We start from the raw sequence: 21499 nt of genomic DNA on the forward strand, positions 1-21499 counted from the left end.
ATGGAAAGCTCATGATTCCCCTTTCGCAGGACATCCTGGCTATGCAAAAACTCTTAATGCAGTTAGGAAGAGCTACCATTGGGAGAGGCTCAAAGGTGACGTTCTCAAGTATGTCACTGAATGTTTGTCTTGCCAACGTATCAAGGCCGAACATGTCATGATGCCAGGGAAACTGCTACCGCTTGACATTCCCCAAATGAAATGGGAATTCATCAGTATGGATTTTGTTGTGGGCTTACCCCAAGTCCAAGGAGGATACAATTCCATTATGGTTGTGGTTGACATGCTTACCAAGGTTGCACACCTGATTCCAGTAAAGACAAACTATAAAGCCTCTGACATTGCAAGATTGTTTATCAAGAAGATATTCAAGCTACATGGGTTACCTAAAAGAATCATTAGTGATCGAGATTCTCTCTTCACATCACACTTCTGGAGAGCTATCTTTGAAGCTATTGGGACTCAACTCTGTTTTAGCACCGCCTACCATCCCCAAATAGATGGACAAACAGAGCGAGTGAATCAAATCATTGAGGATATGCTTAGGGCATACTGCTGTCGAGAGCCGAAGAGGTGGATTCAATACTTGCCATTAGTTGAATTTGCCTACAATGCTTCTTACCAGCAGAGCATTCAAATGACCCCTTTCCAGGCATTGTATGGTCATGATTGTCGAAGTCCCCTAAACTTTTCTGATCCAACCCTAAGAGTTGAAGCTTCAAGACAAATGTTGGAGGACATGGATGATCAAATAAGGTCAATAAGACAAGACATACAAGCAGCCAAGGATAGACAAAAGGCATATGCAGATTTGAAACGTCAAGAAAGAGTCTTCGAAGAAGGAGACATGGTCTTCATTCGGGTACGTCCTAAAAAGAGTTCTCTATCCCTAGGAGAATGCAAGAAGCTAAGTCCAAGGTATTGTGGGCCGTATAAAATCCTCAAATGCCTAGGACCCAATGCTTATAGATTGCAACTCCCTGAGAACCTAAAGGTTCACAATGTATTCCATATCAGCCTCTTAAAAAAATATGTACCCAACCCTAATCATGTACTTGATGACCAACAAATTGTAATGCCTAGTCAAGGAGTCCTTGAACTAAGGCCGGATAGGATCTTAGATGTTAGGGAGAGACAGTTAAGATCTAGAACCTTGAGAGAATGCCTTGTCCAGTGGAAAGATTATCCCGAAGAGGATGCCACTTGGATAGATGAAAGCTCTCTCAACCATCAATATTCCCAGTATACTTCGAGATGAGGACATCTCGATTCCTCCAAGGGGGAGAGAATGTAATATTTCCATTATGAGAATATTTCTAAACCCACGTGATAGTTATGCAAGGGAATTCCAACATCCAAAAATACGCTGATGGTGTGATTTTCGAATTACATACTACGTATCTTGATCTCCACTTGCATAAACAAGTTAAAAGAATTTACGTGGGAACCTCCTCCTAGAAAGCCAAAAGGATAACCTTTAGAATAATGGAAATTTTTTTTCTTATTATTATTTCCCCCCCTTTTTCCCCCAGCGATTGTCGTGCTGGAGGGGAGGGGAATAGCAAGGATGACTAAGCATCCTTGCTGGGGGTCGTAGAGGGAATAAGCCCATGCACGAGCCACGTGGGGGAGGGGAGGTACCTCTCCCTCTCCCATATAAACCCCTGTGGGAGGAAGGGAAGGATTAGAGAGAAAGAGAGAGAGACGGGCAGCCTTCACTCTACTGAAACCACGAGTCAAGAAGGGGACGAGTTCTATTGGTTGCCGCGGAGATCAAGAGAGAGGAGGAAGCACCGCGTAAGGCCACATCATCCACCAATAGTGGAGGGAGGAGACGCCAATCTCCTGGCGGCTGCTGTGGGGCCAGGAAAGTCACCACCATCTTCAGTCTCGTCCTTCGCCGCCTGTCTAAGTAGCTGCCAGACTGGGCCGCCAGCCGCCAGTCAACGATTCATCCTTTATTCCCCCCACGTACCTTCGTAAACCCTCTAGAAGGCCCTTGGAAGCTTCCAAGGGGCCTTCTTGAGCCCCTTTCCCACACCTTTACTTATTCTCCCCCTCTCCCGAGATTCTAAATCCCCCCCCCCAGCCCCTTATTCTACCCCCCCTGTCGGTGTTTTAAATTCCCCCCTAAGCCCCTTGTTCTTTCCCCCCTCCCGGGTTTTAAATCCCCCCCCTCTATGCCCCTTGTTCTTCCCCCCCCCTCCCGGGGTTTTAAAATTCCCCCCCTAAGGCCCTTGTTCTCCCCCCCCCCCCCCCCCCCCCGGGTTTTTTTTTAAATCCCCGTAAGGCATTGTTTCCCCCCCCTCTCCCGGTATAATCCACCCCTAAGCCCTTGCCCTTTTCCCCTCCGGATTTTATTAAAAAAACTATTCAAGTCACACCCCTAAAGCTTACTTTGTCCTTAGGCTACTTTGCAGACTTCCATTTTTCTTGCATAAATTCCTTCACTCACTTTTCAAATCTTTTTGTGCAAGTGCTCTCGTAGCTGAGCTTTGTATTCTTAGTCTTATCAAACAAGCCGGTGTCCACACACTCCCATGTCCTAAAAATCCAAGTCATCATCATGGCCTCGTATGGTACCCCGTAAGGAAGAAAATAGCCGTGAGATAAAAGATAGGGAGGGAAGCAGAGGGAGTGAAAAGAGGGAGTGAAGGAGGAAGAGTGGGAAAAAGGTAAAAGATAAGGAAGGAGAAGACGGTGGAATTCCAAGAAGAAAAAGGAAAAGGCTATCTCACATTCGAACTACGATGCTGCCGAAGAAAGTCCAAGGTGTAGCTGCGGGAGGGTCATCTCCCGGTATCCATGTGCATATCTCACCTCAAAGCCAGGTTTTTCTTCTTGATGTTAATTCGGTTTTAAGTCAATCATGCAAAGAAAAATTGTTAAGGAAATATATATTTGTTCGAGTTAATTTTAACGAAGGAGTTAGCTTATGAATGACAATGAATACAAATTAGCTTTCTTCAAATAGCATCAAGCATTATAAAATTATAGGCAAGATTAACCATTTACTATAGTAATATATTCCTAAAGTGTAGAAATTATATCTTGCACCATTAGTCTTATTCCTTTCGCAACGAATCATGGTAAAATGGCTAAATTCATGAAAGGTTTCTTCGATGCTCAAATTACTAGGGAGTTATCTTTGCTAGTTGCACATCTTAGCAAGGCAACTGTTGTTATTTGGCATGAGTTCATCTTTAAAGAAAACGGAAGTTAAATGTTAGGAATTAACAAGTATAAAAATTAGATATACGAACTCATTTGGAAAGAAAATGCAATGGGAAATTGCTGGATGACACTCTATTAACACTTTTCCCCTACTATTTGAGGACTTGGAACTAATAAAGTGTGTATACACTAAATTCTCAGCTAGGCCTTTTGTCCCAAGGAGTATTGTTGCCTTTGTATCATCTTGGCATTTATGCTATATGCCAAATTAAACTGTATTGATTGGGAAAGTTAATTGTCACAAGGATAGTAAAACCATGACAAGACGATTAAGATTACCTTCCAAAAGATAACTGAACCAATCTAAACATAGAAACATTCATACCCTAAACACTGGACTACTTTCCTTACCGCAGGGACAATAAATTCATAAAGATAAGAAACTAGGGTTCCTCCCTAAGGTTCTTAAATGAAGAAACCCTAGGCCTGACATACGTCAGCTTAAGGAATCTAAACAGATTATTCCATCGCCGGACTTGCGCAACATGTATGAAATCATTTTGTGATCAATTCACAAGGAGAAAAGGGAAAAATCCTCTTTAAGGACGGCAGATCCTTACGCAAGTTATCTTGCAAAAAGACGTAGTTTTTGGATATCCCTCTAAATAAGGAAAGTTGTAAAATAGAAACTAGCATATCTAAGGTACCTTAGGGTTAACCAAGTTGGGTATACCCTACACCCGAATATAAGGGATCTTGCCAAGTTACAAGACATCTTGAAAACGACTGCTGATACACTCAAAAGGAAAGAACATTTCTTTAGCAGTTTGCCATACAACTGGGTTGATTAATGGAAATGTTTGTGCTTGCTAGAGATTTTAGGGCTCTGTTTGAATTATAAATTACAAATTAAACAAGTACCTATACTTCAGGTTAAAGGCCTGAAGGGAGAGGCAGCTTCAGTTACCCCCGACTGCCTGCCTGACCCTAACCAAGGGGGTTGTTGACCGCGCCGGGAACGTGGACCGAACCCGCCGCGAGAGGTCTCTCCGTTGAGTTCTACTTAGAGCAGGAGGACGCTTGGGTGCCAAGGGGGCTCTGGCCGTAAATCCCTCGCCTTCCGGGTCCTGCACAAGAGACTAACATGACTCGGGATTGGATCTCGAGGCCCGGATACTAGTTGACGGGAGAAAGCTTGGAATAGTGATCCCTGGAGATTATTGGTTAGCCTTTGGGTAGATTATGGACAAGCCTACGGGCGGAACTTCTTGTAATTCAAAGATAAAATGATGAGATGTTAAAAGAACTTGCTTGATATTGTTTTTATATGTCACGTGATAAGATTACGTGAAGGAACCTGTGCTTAACAAGATTAATTAAAGAAGCTGATTGTTATATGTCAAATTAATGTGTTAGATAATTACATAACTAAAACAAACCGAGGAAAGTGCGGAGGATGGGCCATGGGTCCGTCCTACGGTTGGGTGGTCCCGGTTAGCCGGGAACTTTTCTCATAAATCTCGAAAGATAGCGGAATGATCATCATCATCAAAAAGAATAACGAGAACGATGACCTAGAGTTACGTCTTACCCGATTTACGTTGTTTTAGGGGAACGGAATGGGACTATGCCTTATGGCAGAGAGGTTGAGCTTTGAATCCCTCTCGTTTCCCATTCTCCTTGAACCAAGTGCAGCGTGAATCCGCTTCGGACCTGGTGTTTCTGTGTAAAGTAGTTCGCTCGGGTCTGACGCTAGTTGCTGTTAGCTAGTGACCCAATAGGAAAACCCTAATTCCGGTCGATCCTAAGTGGGAACGGCCAGGATACTTCCACTACGTGGCAGACGCGTGAAGAACTAGATCGCAAAACCCGTAACATTCCATGGGAGTGCCGGGTGGAGCTTTCTAGACATCCTTTCCGATGGACTGCTAAGACGTGTCCTAGATGATACTAGGGGACACGTTACAGAAAGTCCAAGGCGTAGCCGCGAGAGGGTCATCTCCCGGTATCCATGTGGATATCTCACCCCAAAACCGGGTTTTTCTTCTTGGCTTTAATTTAGTTTTAAGTCGATCATGCAAAGAAAAATTGTTAAGGATAGGATATATTTGTTCGAGTTATTTGTAACGAAGAAGTTTAGCTTATGAATGACAATGTATAGAACTTAGTTTTCTTCAAATTGCATCAAGCATTATAAATTACGAGCAAGATTATCCATTTACCATAGTAGTATATTTTAGTTAAATCCTAAGGTGTAGAAATTATATCTTGCACCATTAGTCTTATTCCTTTCGCAACGAATCATTGTAAATGGTTAAATTCATGAAAGGTTTCTTTCGATGCTCAAATTACTAGGAAGTTATCTTTGCTAATTGCACATCTTAGCAAGGCAAATTTTGTTATTTGGCATGAGTTCATCTGTAAGGAAAACGGAAGTTAAAATTAAGTTGTATTGACTGGAAAGTAAATTGTCACAAGGATAGCAAACCCGTGACAAGACGATTAATATTACCTTCCAAAAGATAACTAAACCAATCTAAACATAGAAACATTCATACCCTAAGCACTTGACTACTTTTCCTGACTGTAGGGACAATAAATTCGTAAAGTTAAGGAACTAGGGTTTGTCCCTAAGGTTCTTAAAAGAAGAAACCCTAGGCCTGACATACGTCAGCTTAAAGGATCTAAACAGATTATTCTATCGCAGGACTTGCGCAACAAGTACGAAATCATTTAGTCTTGTGATTGATTCACAAGGAGAAAGGGTAAAAACCCTCATCAAGGATGGCAGATCCCTACGCAAGTTATCTTGCAAAAAGACGTATTTTTGGATATCCTTCTAAATAAGGAAAGTTGTAAACCGGAAACTAGCATATCTAAGGAACTTTGGGGTTAACCAAGTTGGGTATGCCCTACACCGGAATGTAAAAGATCTTGCCAATTTACAAGACACCTTGGGAACGAGTGCTGATACACTCAAAAAGGAAAGAACACTTCCTTAGCAGTTTGCCAAACAACTAGGTTAATTAATGGAAATGTTTGTGCTTGCTAGAGATTTTAGGGCTCTATTTGAATTATGAATTACAAATTAAATGAGTACCTATACTTCAGGTTAAAGGCCTGAAGGAAGAGGGAGTTTCAGTTACCCCTGACTACATGCCTAACCCTAACTAAGGGGGTTGTTGACTGCGCCGGCAACGTGGACCGAACCCGCTGCGAGAGGTCTCTCCGTTGAGTTCTACTTGGAGCAAGAGGACGCTTGGGTGCCAGGGGGCACTCTGGCCATAAATCCCTCGCCTTCCGGGTCCTGTACAAGAGGCTAACGTGACTCGGGATTGGATCTCAAGGCCCGCATACTAGTTTACGGGCGGAAGCTTGGAATAGTGATCCCTGGGGATTACTGGATAGCCTTCGAGTGGATTATGGACAAGCCTACGGGCGGAACTCCTTATATTTCAATGATAAAATGATGAAATGTAAAAAAGAACTTGCTTGATATTGTTTTTCTATGTCACGTGATAAGATTACGTGAAGGAACCAGTGCTTAAAGGGACTAATTAAAGAAGATGATTGTTATATGTCAAATTAATGTGTTAGATAATTACATAACTAAAACAAACCAAGGAAAGTGCGGAGGATGGGCCATGGGTCCGTCCTACAGTTGGGTGGTCCCGGTTAGCTGGGAATTTTTCTCAAAAATCTCGAAGAACAGCGGGATGATCATCATCATCAAAACGAATAACGACAACGATGACTTAGAGTTACGTCTTACCCGATTTACGCTGTTTTAGGGGAACAGAATGGGACTATGACTTATGGCAGAGAGGTTGAGCTTTGCATCCCTCTCATTTCCCATTCTCCTTGAACCAAGTGCAGCGTGAATCCTCTTTGGACATGGCATTTCTACGTAAAGTAGTTCGCTCGGGTCTGACGCTAGTTGCTGTTAGCTAATGACCAATCAGGAAAACCCTAATTCCGGTCGATCCTAAGTGGGAACGGCCAGGATACTTCCGCTACGTGGTAGATGTGGGAAGACCTACATCGCAAAAACCGTAACATTCCATGGGAGTGCCGGGCGGAGTTTTCTAGACATCCTGTCCGATGGACTGCTAAGACGTGTCCTGGATGATACTAGTGGACACGTTACATTGGATGGTTTCCCCTACTCTTAATACCACTTTAAATGACTACACATCAAATATAATAATGTTAGAGAAGGTATGATAATCTACTAATACCACACTTTACATATTACCAAAGTACTCCATCTTGTTCAATATAATATTTGGATGTGTGGTCAACTATCACATTTCTTGTTGAAACTTTTGTATGAAACTTTTGTATGAAATCATTATCCATTACCGAGTGTAATTTATCCACCTGCTTTACTAAAAAAATTTGCATACATTCCTAAACTATGCTATAGACTTTGTACAATACGTTGAAACTTTTGGATAAGTTATCTTAGATTGGTTGCTAGATACAACAATGATAAAAGGATTGGAGAACTCCTACAACTCTCTAGTGACTTCCTTCCATTCACCTAATGTTGTTGTCAGTGCGTCATGCACTCACCTCGCATGCATGAACCACAAAACTTCTCTAGAACCTTGGGATATTAAAGAGGTTGATGATGGTTAGTATGAAAAAAATTCATTTTTCCCTACCTCTTGTTGCCTTTTGTCATTTCTCCATGGATGCATGGTGTAGCATAAAAAGTGATTCACCTTCTCCTTCATGGTTCCACCCATCTACTTCTCTATACCATGTCCAACTATGAGGTCTCAAGTCCTTTAGTATCCATAGCATTGTATTATCTATATCCACCATCTGAATCCACTCAAAAATATGTATCAATGCCTCCAATACTAGCCAACCTTCAACCATGCCACTTTCACACAAAGCCTCTCATGGTTATCATGAATCACTCCTAAAGGAACACCCACTAGTTCTATAATCTCCACTTTATCAAAAATATCTACTAGGAGATGGGTGTGTCTTATGAGCCTACTTGTGGATAAATACTTCTTAAAGAGATAAATTGTCTCCATGACTCCTTGTCTTATGTCTTGAATTGAGGATATTCAATCACACTTATTGGCATGTAAATAGACTAAATCATTTTCTTCACTGTGGGCTCCTCTTTAGTAGACATGAACCAAGGAGCACAACAAATTGCATAGGACCATTGGAGCTTGTTTGTTGCCAATATGCCTCCATCTTACCTATCTCTTATAAGTCTAATCCTTTCCCCAAAGCATCTCTTTTTCCTATGATATGGTCCTGTAAAAAGCTATCAAATTCTCTTAAAATGTGCATGGATCCAAAAGATAATTGATTTGCAAATGCATCTAATATGGCAACTCTTAAAAAGCTAAGAACCTTTGCACCATTCACAAAAAAAAAAGTTGAGTCAATGAATAAGGAATATCTACTTCAAGTTTTCTTTGATTTCTTAGATAATAGAATTTGAGATATGACCTAACCTAAATTGCAAAAGCAAGAAATATTTCTCTAACTATTTGGATTTTGTGGATTGTGTACTAAATGCAAAAGATGGAGGGATAATATGGGGATTGAAAGGTTAGAGATTTTATTTTTATAGGCATTCAAAAGCTAAGAGTGAACCATCGAAAGATGGATATGTGAGAAGACATAACATGTGTGTGCATGAAGCTCTAACTCTAGTGGCAGTGAGTTTGCTTATTGAGAGTAGATTTTTTATAGAAGTTTCAAACATAGGATACCTTGGAGATGATGGTAGATTAACCATTGGATAGCCGGATTTGAATATCTTCATAGCCTTGAGCTTGTTGGGTATTATTATCTCCCAATGTGACCTATAAAGGACCATCACAAATAGCCTTAAGCTTGTTGGGTATTATTATCTCCTAATGTGACTTACAAAACACCATCACAAGTAACAAATCTTTTTATGCACTCATGGTGATGTGTCATGTGATGTGTAGTTAGCTCCCATATCCAAGTTCCATGTGTTGAGAGAGAGAGAGAGAGTACGAGAGAGATACATGTAACGTGTCCACTATCATCCTCTAGGACACGTCTTAGCAGTCCATCGGAAAGGTTGTCTAGAAAACTCCGCCTGGCACTCCCATGGAATGTTGCGGGTTTTGCAATCTAGGACTTTCCGTGTCTGCCCCGTAACGGAAGTGTCCTGGGCGTTTCCCACTTAGGATCGAACGGAATTATTTGGTCGTTTACTAACGGCGACTAACGTCAGACCTGATCGAGCTACTTTACGTAGAACGCTCGGTCTGAAGCGGATTCATGCTGCACTTGGTTCAAGGAGAATGGGAAACGAGAGGGAATGCAAGGCTCGACCTCTCTGCCAAAAGGCATAGTCCCATTCCGTTCCCCTAAAACAGCGTGAATCGGGTATCGGTTAATCGATAACTCCAAGTCATCATTCTCATTATTTGTTTCGGTGACGTCGATCGTCCTTCTGTTCGTCGAAGACCTTGAGAAAAGTTCCCGGCTAACCGGGACCACCCATCCATAGGACGGACCCATGGTCCATCCTCCGCACTTTTCCTCGGTTTGTTTTAGTTACGTAATTACCTACCACATTAGTTTGACATATACAAACAGCTTCCTTGATTAACCCTGTTAAGCACTGGTTCATTCACGTAATCTTATCACAGGACATAAAGAAAACAGTACCAAACAACTTCTTTATTATCATTATATCCTTTTATCTTTGCAATACAAGGAGTTTCCGCCCGTAGGCGTATTCATAATCCGCCCGAAGGCTATCCAGTAATCCTTCAGTGATTACTATTCCAAGTTTTCGCCCGTAGACTAGTATGCGGGCCTCGAGATCCAATCCCGAGTCACGTTAGTCTCTTGTGCAGGACCCGGAAGGCGAGGGATTTACAGCCAGAGCCCCCCCTGGCACCCAAGCGTCCTCCTGCTCCAAGCAGAACTCAACGGAGAGACCTCTCACGGCGGGTTCGGTCCACGTTCCCGGCGCGGTTCACAACCCCCTTGGCTAGGGTTAGGCAGGCAGTCGGGGGTAACTGAAGCTGCCTCTACCTTCAGGCTTCAATTTTAGATATGTTTTCCTCCTTTAGTTCATTGAGCAAACAATGCAAACAGTGCTTTTCTAACTGTTACAAGCACAAACAAATTCCAATGGTCGTTTTGGCTGGCAAACCGTTAAGGAGTAACTCCTTTCCTCCGAATGCAACCCGCATTCGATCGGGAATCAATTGCAACTTAGCAAGATTCCTATTATTCTTGGGTTAGGGTCATACCCTTCCCATACTTAAGGTTTTGTTGTGGCAGGATCCAGCGACCATGTCGCTTTAGATTATGGTCGGTCATTTGCTTCAAGGCAACGCCTAATCTTCCTTTCCCTTGGCAATTACTTCCCAAGAAAAGTGAGTTAACAGGATGATTACTCATCCTCTTGTAAGTTAAATTCTTTCAATAACTTGCTAACCTCATTTCGAGAGATGACAAGACTCTTTGCGGACAAATCCCAAATTTATACAATATTGCAGCTTTGTGCACAATTATTGCATCTATTCCACGGAATCCTTCTATCCATTCCTTAGCGTTCCGATCACGGAATTTAACCCTAGCTGAGTAACAGGATTTTGGGGTATCCTCCAAGTCATTTCTAATTAGGTTTGGCTCATGATTCTAGAATATGCAACTCTGTCGGAGTTCCATCATTAAGACGAATGATCCTTAGGATGAACATCCAATTGCTTCGACATTTTTGTGAAGATGTGTAGGATCTTTAGGTTCACGGTTTTTGCCTAAAGCTTGGTCGAATTATTATCGCACTAAACCCTAATTAACACTTAGGATTCCTATCATATCGACTCAGTCATGTCTATACGAATCCTTGTGGTTTAGATTACTTAGTCAATTTAATTACGCTTGTCCCGCGACAAGGATAATCCTTCTAAGGGTAATAAACTAAATCTAACGGGATCAATAGTTACAATTCCACCACTACGCGTAAACATGTGATTAATTTCCTCTACGTGTCTTATTTTTCCTTGGTGCACGATAATCTGGCTATTAACTTTTCCTAAGACCTACTAAGTCTTTCATCAATAGTCGTACCTACAACCTTGTTGTTTACCCTTTGGCATCTTATGCTTTTACTCCTAATTGCGGCTCTTAATGAATGACATTTTTCTCATGACGACTACGCAATTCACAACATTCTCCTAGCTACGAAGTAGTCGATGAAACTCAAGCAAAACTAGTGTTAATTTATTCCATCTTACAAGCTATTTGCAAGTCCATACGTACACTTTAGTACTCCATTAATTCTTTCCGAATGATACCTTATGGTGCTAACCTTTTCCTATGAAATCATTACAAGAAGTATGTTGCCTAATGTGCGGCACATGCTTATTTCTACCATGTCTAGGACGAAAGATAATGCACTTATAAATTCCATTTCTTTGCCTAAGTTTAGACTCTTTGATAAGGTACCAAAACTATATGCAACTAGCCTTCTACTTGTTCAAATTTACGACATATTTCAATCTTACCTAATGTTTCAAGAGATGTATTTCTTTCCCTTCCATATGCTTTGAAATTTAAGCGAAAAATGCAATTTCCTTTTACGGGCTAAGTACGCCTAATCATTCCCTTATGCGGAATTAACACGGAAGAACCTGGACTTGTGGAGTCGGGGTGATGTCCACTTGTACATTCGGAGTCGAGCCTCCCGCGGTCGCCTCTTGGGATCTTTTCGGAGCCATCGTACACGTAGGTTCGGTGTCTGAATTCGCTTTCGTCGTCTACGGATTGTTTTGCCTTGACGAGCAACCTTCCGGCCTTTGCCTCTCCTCGTAGGCGGAGATTCTGTAACGGTAGGTCGCTTGCGGTGAAGAGCCTTTAAAAGACTTATTGCGGGACCTTTTCCGACGGTCTAGTGGGATCCTTATGGCCCTCTTCGATTCCCGGGAAAGGGGTGTTAATGGCCTATTCGGAATTGTGGTGGGAAGGGTATTTCAGGACCGTGGTGGGAAAGAGCCTTTGGAAAAGGGTGGGAAAGTGTCGTGGGAAAGGGGGTTAATGAGGCCCCCTTTGGAAGCTTCTAAAGAAGCTTCTTTAAAGAAGCTTCTGCTTCTTCAGCTCCACGTGGGCAGGGGGGGGTCGTGACAACGTGGCGGCGGCCTGATCTGGTCGGTGGACAGGGCGGCAGCAACTGGCGGCCTGGCTGGCGACGGCAGCTACAGCAGCTGGTGGCGGCGTCTGGACTGGCGGCGGTGCTGGCGGCGACCAGCACGGTGGCGGGCCTTCACGGCTTCTCCCTCTCCTCCCCCTTCTCCACAGTCACAGCCTCTCCTTCACACAGTCTTCCCTCTCCCTCCTAAGCACACCCCCTTGATGGGGGGTGTTTTTATAGGCCTTGGGGGTGGGGAAGGGGGTCTCCACCCACGTGGAGAACTTCCCCATGCAACCCTCACTTTGCCATTCTCCCCCCCCACACTCCCTTTCCTCCAGCCATGCATCGGCTGGGGGAAGGGATAAATATAAAAAAATTTGCATTAATTTAATTAAATTGCCCCTCCCAAGAGGGTGTTTTTGCGGTTCTTGCGGTTTTTTGCCCTCCCGGTCTTGATTTACCAAAGCGGAGGACCCTATTTCACGCGCGCGGCTTACACATTACGCGGTCAATAATTTCAATGCAAGAGATACCCTTTGCACAGGGTTACATGGCGTGCGCAAGGTTGATATTTACGGTACGGTTACGTGGAAATATTACATTCTCTCCCCCTTAGAAGAATCGAGATGTCCTCATCTCGAGATAAACTGGGGATATTGAAGATTGAGAGAGCTTTCATCCATCCAGGTAGCATCCTCTTCGGGGTAATCTTTCCACTGGACGAGGCATTCTCTCAAGGTTCTAGATCTCAACTGTCTCTCCCTGACATCTAAAATCTTTTCCGGCCTTAGTTCAAGGATTCCTTGACTAGGCATTACAACTTGTTGGTCATCGAGTACATGATTTGGGTTGGGTACATACTTTTTTAAGAGACTAATATGGAATACATTGTGAACTTTTAGGTTATCCGGAAGTTGTAATTTATAAGCATTGGGTCCTAGGCACTTGAGGATTTTATACGGACCACAATACCTTGGACTTAGCTTCCTGTATTTATCTAGAGATAAAGAACTCTTCTTGGGGCGTACACGAATGAAGACCATGTCTCCTTCTTCGAAGATCCTCTCTTGGCGCTTTAAATCCGCATATGCCTTTTGTCTATCTTTGGCTGCTTGTATGTCTTGTCTTATTGACCTTACTTGGTCGTCCATGTCCTCCAACATTTGTCTTGAAGCTTCCACTCTCAGGGTAGGATCAAAAAAATTTAGAGGACTTCGACAATCATGACCATACAATGCCTGAAAAGGAGTCATTTGAATGCTCTGCTGATAAGAAGCATTGTAGGCAAATTCTACTAATGGTAAGTATTGAATCCATCTCTTTGGCTCTCGACAGCAGTAAGCCCTAAGAATATCCTCAATGATTTGATTTACTCGCTCTGTTTGTCCATCTGTTTGGGGATGGTAGGCAGTGCTAAAACAGAGTTGGGTCCCAATAGCTTCAAAAATAGCTCTCCAGAAGTGAGAAGTAAAAAGAGAATCTCGATCGCTAATGATCCTTCTAGGTAGCCCATGTAGCTTGAATATTTCTTTGATAAACACTCTTGCAATATCGGAGGCTTTATAGTTTGTCTTTACTGGAATCAAGTGTGCAACCTTAGTAAGCATGTCAATTACAACCATAATGGAGTTGTATCCTCCTTGGACTTGGGGTAAACCCACCACAAAATCCATACTGATGAATTCCCATTTCATTTGGGGAATGTCAAGTGGTTGTAATTTTCCTGGCATCATGACATGTTCAGCCTTGATACGTTGGCAAGACAAACATTCGGTGACATATTTGAGGACGTCACCTTTGAGCCTCTCCCAATAATAGCTCTTCCTAACTGCATTAAGAGTTTTTGCATAGCCGGGATGTCCTGCAAACGGGGAATCATGAGCTTCCCACAATATCTTATGCTTAAGTGATTGGCTTGCTGGTATACATAGCCTTGTTCTATAGTAAATAAGTCCATTTTCAATAGAAAATTCATGATACTTTGCCTGTAACTTCAAATTCTGATCCTTGGTAGATATTTCTTTTATCATTGCTTGGTAAGCTAGGTCATGGCATGCTTCCCCTCTAGCTAATTCGAGTATAGGGTTGCTTGGCATAGATACCTTTGTAGCCAGAGATCTGGCCATTGATGGATTCTGTAAGATTAGGGAGTTTAGGAATGCCTTGCGACTGAGTGCATCGGCAACCACATTCTCTTTCCCTGGTCGATACTTGATTTCAAAATCATATTCCTCCAATACTTCAATCCATCGACGTTGCCTCATGTTGAGCTCGTTCTGGGTGAAAATCCATTTGAGGCTCTTATGATCGGTTACTAGAGTAAACTTGTTATCCAATAGGTAGTGTCTCCAAAGCTTTAGAGCATGGATGACAGCTAATAACTCCAGATCATGAGTAGCATAATTCTTTTCGTGACTCTTCAATTTCCTTGAAGAATACGCTACTGGATGACCTTCCTGTATAAGAACACACCCCAAGGCAAGAATGCTAGCATCAGTTACTACCTCGAACTCCTTACTGAGATCAGGAAGTTTCAGAATAGGTGCTGATACCAAACATTGCTTCAATTTGTCGAAGCTATTTTGCTCGGGAGTTGACCATGTAATAGAAGTCTGCTTCTTTAGTAAGTCGGTAATAGGTGCTGCAATCAAAGCATAGTTTTTGATAAAGATCCTATACCATCCTGTCAAGCCAAGAAAACTACGTATCTCTTTGACAGATACTGGTATTGGCCATTCAAGTACATCTCTGACTTTGGCTAGATCTACTGATATTCCTTCTGATGATACTATGAATCTTAGATCTTCAATCTAACGTTTGAAGAATGCGCACTTCTTCATTTTCGCATACAACTTATGAGACCTCATTGTCTCCAACACAATCCGTAGTTGGGGTTCATGATCTTCTTCCTGTTTAGAATAGACTAAAATGTCGTCGAAGAAGACAAGCACGAAATCATCAAGATATGGCCTAAAAATATCCTCATCCTTGATCCTGATTTGATAGTAGCCTGACCTGAGATCAATTTTTGGAGAAGATCTTTGCACCTTGAAGGCGATCAAGAAGCTCATCTATTCTAGGAATAGGGTACTTGTTCTTGTCTGTTGATTAATTCAACCTACGGTAATCAATACATAGTCGAAGTGTCCCATCTTTCTTTTTCTGGAATAATACTGGAGCTCTCCATGGGGAACTGCTAGGTCTGATGTAGCCTTGGTCTAACAGTTTCTTGAGTTGCTCCTTCAACTCAATAGCCTCTGGAATGGACATTCTATAAGGTCTCTTTGCAATTGGCACAGTCCCGGGTATTAGCCCTATTTCATGATCAACTTCTCTTTGAAGTGGGCGTTTTGTTAACTCTTCAGAACTACGTCCTCGTATTCTTTTAGCCAAGACCAAATTACTTTTATCAATATTCATGTCAAGACAATCGTTGATTAAAAAGTTTTATTCCATTCATATCAGCATAGCCCTTTCGTGGTACAATTATTCCTTGGGCCGATGAACAAGTTAATACATTAATTCGAGGAGAATAAGATATTATTGCATTCAGCTACAGGAACTGAGTAGTAGTACGGATTAGGGTCATCGATTTTCAGGAATCGATAGTTCATTGGAAGATTAGGGTATCTCTTCCTTCGATATCCATTCTTCTCACGGCGCCCCAAAACCTTGATTCGGTCGGCAGGGATTCTTTGAATCACTTCCCCGTACACATACTTATTCTAGTTAACCCTTCGACCTCCGACCTGTAGGGTCGCGTTTGCATGAGCCTCAATAAAGACGAACAGCTTTACGATCTTCAAATCCTCCATCCACTTGATTCTCTTCAAGTTAATTTGAAGGTACGCAGGTTGATAGGCAGTTATGTAATAGATCCCTGTAACACCCATCCATCTCCATTCCACGTACACAGGTGATGGATTGTAAATGCGATCTAGGATGTTCATCATCTCAACCCTTTGTCGATAATCCGTGGAATGCATCGCGGTCATAAACATGATCCGGAACACCAAAAACTTATTCCACGCCTCGTAATTCTGCAAGACAATATTGAAGATGAGAAAATGTTTGGACAGGAACAAATTCTTTACTTCACTTCTAATGAAATCTTATGAAAACAATTCCATTGTAAGTCGGCTCTGATACCAACTGTAACGTGTCCACTATCATCCTCTAGGACACGTCTTAGCAGTCCATCGGAAAGGTTGTCTAGAAAACTCCGCCCGGCACTCCCATGGAATGTTGCAGGTTTTGCAATCTAGGACTTTCCGCGTCTGCCCCGTAACGGAAGTGTCCTGGGCGTTTCCCACTTAGGATCGAACGGAATTGTTTGGTCGTTTACTAACGGCGACTAACGTCAGACCTGATCGAGCTACTTTACGCAGAACGCCCGGTCTGAAGCGGATTCATGCTGCACTTGGTTCAAGGAGAATGGGAAACGAGAGGGAATGCAAGGCTCGACCTCTCTGCCAAAAGGCATAGTCCCATTCCGTTCCCCTAAAACAGCGTGAATCGGGTATCGGTTAATCGATAACTCCAAGTCATCATTCTCATTATTTGTTTCGGTGACGTCGATCGTCCTTCTGTTCATCGAAGACCTTGAGAAAAGTTCCCGGCTAACCGGGACCACCCATCCATAGGACGGACCCATGGTCCATCCTCCGCACTTTTCCTCGGTTTGTTTTAGTTACGTAATTACCTACCACATTAGTTTGACATATACAAACAGCTTCCTTGATTAACCCTGTTAAGCAATGGTTCCTTCACGTAATCTTATCACAGGACATAAAGAAAACAGTACCAAACAACTTCTTTATTATCATTATATCCTTTTATCTTTGCAATACAAGGAGTTTCCGCCCGTAGGCGTATTCATAATCCGCCCGAAGGCTATCCAGTAATCCTTCAGTGATTACTATTCCAAGTTTCCGCCCGTAGACTAGTATGCGGGCCTCGAGATCCAATCCCGAGTCACGTTAGTCTCTTGTGCAGGACCCGGAAGGCGAGGGATTTACAGCCAGAGCCCCCCCTGGCACCCAAGCGTCCTCCTGCTCCAAGCAGAACTCAACGGAGAGACCTCTCACGGCGGGTTCGGTCCACGTTCCCGGCGCGGTTCACAACCCCCTTGGCTAGGGTTAGGCAGGCAGTCGGGGGTAACTGAAGCTGCCTCTACCTTCAGGCTTCAATTTTAGATATGTTTTCCTCCTTTAGTTCATTGAGCAAACAATGCAAACAGTGCTTTTCTAACTGTTACAAGCACAAACAAATTCCAATGGTCGTTTTGGCTGGCAAACCGTTAAGGAGTAACTCCTTTCCTCCGAATGCAACCCGCATTCGATCGGGAATCAATTGCAACTTAGCAAGATTCCTATTATTCTTGGGTTAGGGTCATACCCTTCCCATACTTAAGGTTTTGTTGTGGCAGGATCCAGCGACCATGTCGCTTTAGATTATGGTCGGTCATTTGCTTCAAGGCAACGCCTAATCTTCCTTTCCCTTGGCAATTACTTCCCAAGAAAAGTGAGTTAACAGGATGATTACTCATCCTCTTGTAAGTTAAATTCTTTCAATAACTTGCTAACCTCATTTCGAGAGATGACAAGACTCTTTGCGGACAAATCCCAAATTTATACAATATTGCAGCTTTGTGCACAATTATTGCATCTATTCCACGGAATCCTTCTATCCATTCCTTAGCGTTCCGATCACGGAATTTAACCCTAGCTGAGTAACAGGATTTTGGGGTATCCTCCAAGTCATTTCTAATTAGGTTTGGCTCATGATTCTAGAATATGCAACTCTGTCGGAGTTCCATCATTAAGACGAATGATCCTTAGGATGAACATCCAATTGCTTCGACATTTTTGTGAAGATGTGTAGGATCTTTAGGTTCACGGTTTTTGCCTAAAGCTTGGTCGAATTATTATCGCACTAAACCCTAATTAACACTTAGGATTCCTATCATATCGACTCAGTCATGTCTATACGAATCCTTGTGGTTTAGATTACTTAGTCAATTTAATTACGCTTGTCCCGCGACAAGGATAATCCTTCTAAGGGTAATAAACTAAATCTAACGGGATCAATAGTTACAATTCCACCACTACGCGTAAACATGTGATTAATTTCCTCTACGTGTCTTATTTTTCCTTGGTGCACGATAATCTGGCTATTAACTTTTCCTAAGACCTACTAAGTCTTTCATCAATAGTCGTACCTACAACCTTGTTGTTTACCCTTTGGCATCTTATGCTTTTACTCCTAATTGCGGCTCTTAATGAATGACATTTTTCTCATGACGACTACGCAATTCACAACATTCTCCTAGCTACGAAGTAGTCGATGAAACTCAAGCAAAACTAGTGTTAATTTATTCCATCTTACAAGCTATTTGCAAGTCCATACGTACACTTTAGTACTCCATTAATTCTTTCCGAATGATACCTTATGGTGCTAACCTTTTCCTATGAAATCATTACAAGAAGTATGTTGCCTAATGTGCGGCACATGCTTATTTCTACCATGTCTAGGACGAAAGATAATGCACTTATAAATTCCATTTCTTTGCCTAAGTTTAGACTCTTTGATAAGGTACCAAAACTATATGCAACTAGCCTTCTACTTGTTCAAATTTACGACATATTTCAATCTTACCTAATGTTTCAAGAGATGTATTTCTTTCCCTTCCATATGCTTTGAAATTTAAGCGAAAAATGCAATTTCCTTTTACGGGCTAAGTACGCCTAATCATTCCCTTATGCGGAATTAACACGGAAGAACCTGGACTTGTGGAGTCGGGGTGATATCCACTTGTACATTCGGAGTCGAGCCTCCCGCGGTCGCCTCTTGGGATCTTTTCGGAGCCATCGTACACGTAGGTTCGGTGTCTGAATTCGCTTTCGTCGTCTACGGATTGTTTTGCCTTGACGAGCAACCTTCCGGCCTTTGCCTCTCCTCGTAGGCGGAGATTCTGTAACGGTAGGTCGCTTGCGGTGAAGAGCCTTTAAAAGACTTATTGCGGGACCTTTTCCGACGGTCTAGTGGGATCCTTATGGCCCTCTTCGATTCCCGGGAAAGGGGTGTTAATGGCCTATTCGGAATTGTGGTGGGAAGGGTATTTCAGGACCGTGGTGGGAAAGAGCCTTTGGAAAAGGGTGGGAAAGTGTCGTGGGAAAGGGGGTTAATGAGGCCCCCTTTGGAAGCTTCTAAAGAAGCTTCTTTAAAGAAGCTTCTGCTTCTTCAGCTCCACGTGGGCAGGGGGGGGTCGTGACAACGTGGCGGCGGCCTGATCTGGTCGGTGGACAGGGCGGCAGCAACTGGCGGCCTGGCTGGCGACGGCAGCTACAGCAGCTGGTGGCGGCGTCTGGACTGGCGGCGGTGCTGGCGGCGACCAGCACGGTGGCGGGCCTTCACGGCTTCTCCCTCTCCTCCCCCTTCTCCACAGTCACAGCCTCTCCTTCACACAGTCTTCCCTCTCCCTCCTAAGCACACCCCCTTGATGGGGGGTGTTTTTATAGGCCTTGGGGGTGGGGAAGGGGGTCTCCACCCACGTGGAGAACTTCCCCATGCAACCCTCACTTTGCCATTCTCCCCCCCCACACTCCCTTTCCTCCAGCCATGCATCGGCTGGGGGAAGGGATAAATATAAAAAAATTTGCATTAATTTAATTAAATTGCCCCTCCCAAGAGGGTGTTTTTGCGGTTCTTGCGGTTTTTTGCCCTCCCGGTCTTGATTTACCAAAGCGGAGGACCCTATTTCACGCGCGCGGCTTACACATTACGCGGTCAATAATTTCAATGCAAGAGATACCCTTTGCACAGGGTTACATGGCGTGCGCAAGGTTAATATTTACGGTACGGTTACGCGGAAATATTACAATACACAAGACATGCTCCCAAAGAATGATTCATATTGATGTAGAGTTAGTATATATAGGTGAGACCCAAGTCAAGTGAGAGATGATATATATAGTTGTAACATCCCCACTCAAACAAAGGTCTCTGGCTGCGAGTGAAAAAACCCTTGGGGAGAACAAGGGAAAAACCCGAGCCCCTACACATACCTATGATACAAAAATAATTTACTATAAAGTTTTCTTGAATACAATAATACATGCCTCAATCAGTGAGACAAGAACTTGGAACAATACCAAGTGCATGTCTTAATGAGCTAAAGCGAGCTTCACTAAGAGCTTTTGTGAAGATGTCTGCAACCATTTGATCACTGGGACAATGCTCCACCATAATGGAACCTTTCTTGACTTCATGTCGAACATAATGATAATGAATAGCAATATGCTTTGATTTACTATGTTGTATATAGTCTTTGGTAAGACTAATAGCACTTTGGTTATCACATCGAAGAGGTGTACTCGATGAAGGATATCCCAAATCTGCAAGTAGTTGTCGAAGCCAAACTAGCTCGCAAGCTGCTAATGATGCAGCAACATATTCGGCTTCAGTTGTAGAAACCGCAACACATCGTTGTTTCTTGCTGGACCAAGAAACCAAACATCCATTTACAAAGAAACAATTCCCACTTGTAGATCACATGGATAAGTGTGAACTTGCCCAATCAGCGTCTGTATATCCAATAAGGTCAAGAGAAGTTGAAGAAGATAAAGAAGAATCCTCTTGACGACTATAAATAAGACCAAATTTCTTAGTACCCTTGAGGTACTTAAGAATACGTTTTGCAGCACTCCAATGAATAGTGGAAGGGGAAGAAAGATACTGTCCCAAAAAGTTAGCTGCAAATAAAATATCTGGTCTTGTGTTTAAACCAATAAATTGAAGACAACCAACAAGATTAGCAAAAGGTTGATGAATGGCTGATTCTTCATTGTGTGTTGTAGATGTATCCTTGGTAGAGCTTGAAAGAATGGGAGTGTTGGGAGAGTGCACATTTGTCAACCCAAACTTCTTAACAATATCATTAATAAACTTTTTCTGGCGAAGAAGAAGAATGCCTTATTGTCGGTGTCGTTGAACTTGAATACCCAAACAAGAATGTATCTCACCAAGATCCACCATTTCAAATGCAGTCGATAAAAGCTTCTTCATAGCATCCAAGAAAGCAATATTATTTGACACAAGAATAGTATCATCAACATATAGAGCAAGAATAATAAAATATTTGTCCTCCCTTTTGATGTAAATATTTGG

The sequence above is a fragment of the Lygodium microphyllum genome, chromosome 7, assembly GCF_053477565.2.
Source record: "Lygodium microphyllum isolate KBCC chromosome 7, Lygodium_microphyllum_v1.1.10, whole genome shotgun sequence".
Classification (NCBI taxonomy): Eukaryota; Viridiplantae; Streptophyta; class Polypodiopsida; order Schizaeales; family Lygodiaceae; genus Lygodium; species Lygodium microphyllum.